Consider the following 6,000-nt stretch of genomic DNA (forward strand, 5'->3'; position numbering starts at 1 on the left):
CAATAAAGGACTACTGTTTCTTCAATATTACACAGAGCAAAAGTCAACTGTACTCTTCAGCATGCCGTCTTTAAGTATGTAACTGGCTACATTAAGCACTAAGGATGGCGAGATATGATTATGCCAAGATTAAGGAACATGAGAATTTGTTTGCCTTTTAAAATTAAAAGCAGAAGTTGAGAAGAATGGCCTTGTTGGATCAGTCCAACATTCAAGTAGTTCACTATTGTATTATCCGATGTAGCTACCTAGATGAAGGACGTGCCTTTAGCATTTAAAGGCAAGGAGTCTCTTTTTATGTATCCTTTTGAAGAACCATACAAACTGGTATTTGTTGCCATATCATTTCTAAAAATAAAATCCCATACCTTTATTAAATATACAGTACAGTTCCTTTATTCATGGGACCAGTATTCATGGCTTCATTTATTCATGTCTGAGAGAAGATGTCCTCTCTTGGCATTTCCTAGGTCCTTCAGCTCAAATTTGTGGTATTGTTGAACTGGAAGTCCTTTTATTTCAATAGGGTTCATTACAAAATGAAGTTTCATGTATCCACATGAAGTTCAGGATCACATCCCGCATAGATATGGGTTGTACTGTATAATGGGTAGTGTGCCTTATTTCATACCAGTAACCAGTTGGAACATCAAATCCAGCATTAATGAACCTCTTCACAGAGGGCTAAATAGCCCCATTTTGGTGCTTTTGCCCAGTGTTTGGCTGGGGCTTGCCAAGCACCATCAGACAACCACATTCCTCCTGAAGTGGAGGGGAAGTGTCAGAATGTGCTTCCTCCTCCACCATGAGGAGGAAAATGTTTTTTGCATAACTCAGATGGAGCTACCCACATTTTCCTCCCCCTTTCCCCATCTGATGGGCGAAAGGGTGGTGGGGCAACACGCATCACTGCCCTTTCTTCCATCTGGTGCCCTGTCCCATCCCCACCATGTGATGGGGAAGGAGGGAGTGTGCGCGGGGTGCCACAAGGCCTTCCCTTTTGCCAGTGACTCCCGGCAAAACAGCACTGCCCCCGTGGACTGTGTGAAGCTGTCCAATGTTTTAATGCAGTTGGGGAAACTTATAGGGTCAAGACCATAGCATAGTGCTAAGAGGCACATCTGACACTACACTGGGAACATTGTGGATCCCCACTCAGAATGTAGCTGCTGCTCCACCTGGCTGAACACTAACCACTTCATCACACAACTTAAATTTCACTGAGTCCTACACTTAAAATCTGGTATTCTGTGGGTCCACCACATTCATTTTGGTTAAAGTGCAGTTTTAAAGTCTTTTAAATGTTGAGGGCAGCATTTTTTCCCAATGTATCAGGAAGAGGTAAAGAAATGGATTTTTCTCAAAACTCTGGATGTTTTGCCAAATTTTGAATGAAGTGGCCCTCGTTGCTCTCAGGTTAGAATCACCCAATTTGTGGGAGGAGAAATTGGGGAAAGAATCAAAATAAACTTTTTTGGGCAATTTCCTTTTACTCCCCAAGCAGGAAGGTTTGGTTGTAAGCTACCTCATAATGCTTCTACTTTGCAAAAAAATTAAAATAACCTTTTAGGGCACCTTTTTCCTTCCTTCCGTGATTTGTCTGTGTCCTGTGTTTGGAGGGCCAGTGCTTTTGCCATTCCAAATGGGATTCCCTCCCACCCCTTTTCTCTCCCTCTCCTTCTCGGCTGCTGGAAATTGTGGGAGTTGAAGTACCGAAAAGCACTGAGACAGGGGCCAAATGTCTGCAGTGTGGAAACCTCTTTATTGAAAAATAGGCAAGACAACTGAGTACACTAAACAGTGTGATTGTAAGGTAGGTAAAAACCCTTTCTTACTACAGAATTGAGTTAGACTGAATTCTTCTTCTGAACACTTCCAGTGTAGTCTGATGAAGTCCTAAGTGTTTCAGAGTCCAGTGAAAGAATCAGAGGCCTCCCAGGCATCACTTTATCAGGTTCCCCCCCCCCCCCCCCAAATAATTTGTCAGAAAAGAATGATCATATTTTCTAAACCATTAACTAAGATGTATTCATAGCTATGAATAACTCCTTTTTGGTATCAAATAGTAGAAGTGTAGCTTTGGTAGCAGATGCCTTTACTAGAGTACCTAAAGACATCCGCTGCCAAAGCTAAACTTCTACCATTTGAGAATATAATGAATTAATATAATAAATTATATTAATGCATTTGTTTTCCAAAATAATTGTCTAAGCTTCCAGCCTGATAATCATGCGGGAGTTTTGAAAATTACTTTGGAAAACTAATGCATTCATATAATTCATTACAATAGCAACACTCTCTGTGAAGCATTGCTGTTACCACTACATACATTTTATTGTCTTGTTGCATCACCAATGTGTGGGAAATAATCCCTTTAAAACATTCCCAGAGCATTTTTTTTGTCTCAAGTGCAGTGCAGAATATTGTCTCGATATCACCATAGAAATCAACTGCCAGTTCAATCAGCTTCTGTACATAGAAAGGAATTAATTTCAGGGAGCAAAATGTCTTGGGTCAATCCTCTGGGAGACATTGTGAATTCCTGTGGATCTCAGCCCTGGAGTCTAAATCAATCTTCTCTAAAATCCGCAGCCAGGGGATTTGTTATATTGTAGAAAAAATAAGAAGAAATATGTGTGGCTTTTTTTTCTAGGTTTGACAAGAACTGAGGATACATCTATGGAGTAGAATTAATGTGGTCTGATAGCATTTTAATTGCCATGATTCAATGTTATGGAGTCATGGAAGTTGTAATTTTACAAGGTCTTTAAGCCTTCTCAGCCCCATGTAAGCCGCCCCGAGTCCCTGTTGGGGAGATGGTGGCAGGGTAGAAATAAAGTTTTATTATTATTATCATTAAAGAGTGCTGGTATCTCACCAAAGTACAATTCTCATGATTCCATAGCATTGAGCCGTGGCAGTAAAAGCACTATCAAATTACATTAATTCTACAATGTAGATGTATCCAGACTAGGCTTACATGTTACTCATTAGAATATCTACTTTTTTGGTGCTTAAGACATTTAACTGAAAGCATATTGAGATGGAGAGATTTGATATACAGTGTCAACTTTGTATCTGCATGAGATATGTTGCAAGTCTCCTTGTAAATATCTGAAAACATGGACAATGGATAACTCTATATTTTGACTATACTTGGGCTGGAAGTATACCATAGAATCACTCTGGAGGCCCTAGAGAAGCCCACAACCACTTCCAGTGGAAAATATGTTTTTGAAGTGTAGGTAAATGAAACTGTGGATATTGAATCCATGGATAAAGAGATTGCATTGTATTAATGGTTGAATATAAAATTGGAGTGTATGTATTCCACTGATAATTTAACTTTCAGTAGCACATCTTAAGACAAATAAAACATGAAATATTTAAAGCAGTTAACATCCTGATATCAGGCAAATGAACAAGTCTTATTATTGCTTCTCTTGGTCTCATTAGTGTTCCAGCAAGACTGGATTTCCATATAACTGCTGGGTGGAAATGCATTTCACAGCAGTAATGGCATCTGTTTCCTTTAGTTCAAAATATCTTCTGAGTTTTCTTTGAAATTTAAATTGGTCTTAAAAGTTGCAAGGGAAATGTGTTTATTTATCCATGTTTTACATGTTGGGGGTCAGGTCATGCCACAGTAAACTTCAGTTATATCTCTTCAATGAGTGCTTATCAGTTTGCTTTCTTTTATAGCTCTGCGAATGAGTTTGTTGTGGTTAACGTGAACACATGGGTGGTTCTATCAAATGATGTGGCATTTGATTCATAAAACTCCAGTTAACATGGTATTCTGGGATAGTTTATGCACCAATTACCTTCCACGTTTTCAAAGAAGAAGTTTATGAATGGATGAGTCACTCACCAGCACACAGATTAAGATAGCAAAAGGAAGCACTAGATATGAACAAATATTTAATATTGTTCCTACCAATTTATGCACACCTGGTGCCTTTGAGCAAATAAAGAACAGTGCCAGCCATGAAGAAAAACAGCAAGACATGGGCTGTGATGTATTTCATGAAAACTACAAAAATTCATGGATTTCCTTTAAAAAAGCAGATAACACGTATCTTTTTTATTTGCAAAGAAGAAAATTATGTTTGAAATTGACTTGGTTTCTCTGGATTTAAGATGTGATTCATGCTCAGTTTTCTTTCTGACTCCTTAGGTTTTCTTCTGTTTTCTCTGTGTGCATGTGAAAGTCAGACTGTCTGTATATCAAGTTCAATGCATGATTTCACACCTGGATTCTGGTAATCCAAGCAGCATTTCATGAACAGTGCTATTGAAGGCAAATCCCAGAACCAAGATTAGATTCTGGCCTACCAGGTTATCAAGGACTATGTCACAATGCTGATAATTCTTTGGGGATAATAAAAATAGCAATATGAGACATCAATTGGTGGATGATATGAAAATTCAGGATTTTCCATATCAAATAAAATTGTCAGTCTGGATAGCTGCTTTTGCCCAGTCTATAAAATTATATTTACTTAATGTCGCTAATTCTAATGCAGTGGTGGAAATCCAACTGAGGACTATTTTTCCTGTTTTCAAATCCTTTTTGGGCCACAGTAGTCCCTTAAAATGAAACTAAAAGTGACCAGAAAGTAATCTTCATGTTTTCTAGAGCATTTATATTATTAAGCTCTCATTTGTTAAAGCACAATTATTTTTGTTGTTGTTGTTGTTATTATTATTATTATTATTATTATTATTATTATTATTATTATTTCTTCCATATTTTATTTTCCCAATTTTTCAATTTATCTATACATCCAGCAGAAGGTGTTAGCAGGGCTGTCAGGCTTATAATGGGAGACAGTTTGTGTTCCTTTACAGCAGTGCGGCAGCTAAAAAAGCCAATGGGATTTTGGCCTGCATCAATAGGGGAATAGCGTCTAGATCCAGGGAAGTCATGCTCCCCCTCTATTCTGCCTTGGTCAGACCACACCTGGAATACTGTGTCCAATTTTGGGCACCGCAGATGAAGGGAGATGTTGACAAGCTGGAAAGCGTCCAGAGGAGGGCGACTAAAATGATTAAGGGTCTGGAGAACAAGCCCTATGAGGAGAGGCTTAAAGAGCTGGGCATGTTTAGCCTGCAGAAGAGAAGGCTGAGAGGAGACATGATAGCCATGTACAAATACGTGAAGGGAAGTCATAGGGAGGAGGGAGCAAGCTTGTTTTCTGCTGCCCTGCAGACTAGGACACGGAACAATGGCTTCAAACTACAGGAAAGGAGATTCCACCTGAACATCAGGAAGAACTTCCTCACTGTGAGGGCTGTTCGGCAGTGGAACTCTCTCCCCCAGACTGTGGTGGAGGCTTCTTCTTTGGAAGCTTTTAAGCAGAGGCTGGATGGCCATCTGTCGGGGGTGCTTTGAATGCGATTTCCTGCTTCTTAGCAGGGGGTTGGACTAGATGGCCCATGAGGTCTCTTCCAACTCTACTATTCTATGATTCTATGATTCTAGTGGCTCCCAACCTTTGGTCCTTCAGTTGTTTTGGACTTCAACTCCCAGAAATTCCAGCCATTTTACCAGATATTAGGAATTATGGGTTCTGGACACCAGATGGACCAAAGATGAACAACTACTTTAAAGGTTGTACAGGGGAGGGAACTTCAATTGGTGTTGCATCTGCTAATATTTCCTTTTCTATACAACAATTAAGGGTTTATACTCTGGCAGTCCTAAGCTTTCTACTGTGGTTTATGCAAATAATAAAGGATTCTAAGTATTTGCTTCTTTCTTCTCCTTCTACTATGAAAGCCAGCATGGTGCAGTGATTTGAGTGTTGGACTATGACTCTGGAGACCAGGGTTTGAATCTTTGCTCTCAGCCATGGAAACCCCCTGGTTGATCATGGGTAAGTCATACTCGCTCAACTTTAGAGGAAGGCAACGGCATATAGCCTTGCCAAGAAAACTCTGATAAGTTTATAATAATAATAATAATAATAATAATAATAATAATAATAATAATTTATT

Source organism: Anolis carolinensis, chromosome 1 (genome assembly GCF_035594765.1).
Source record: "Anolis carolinensis isolate JA03-04 chromosome 1, rAnoCar3.1.pri, whole genome shotgun sequence".
Lineage (NCBI taxonomy): Eukaryota > Metazoa > Chordata > Lepidosauria > Squamata > Dactyloidae > Anolis > Anolis carolinensis.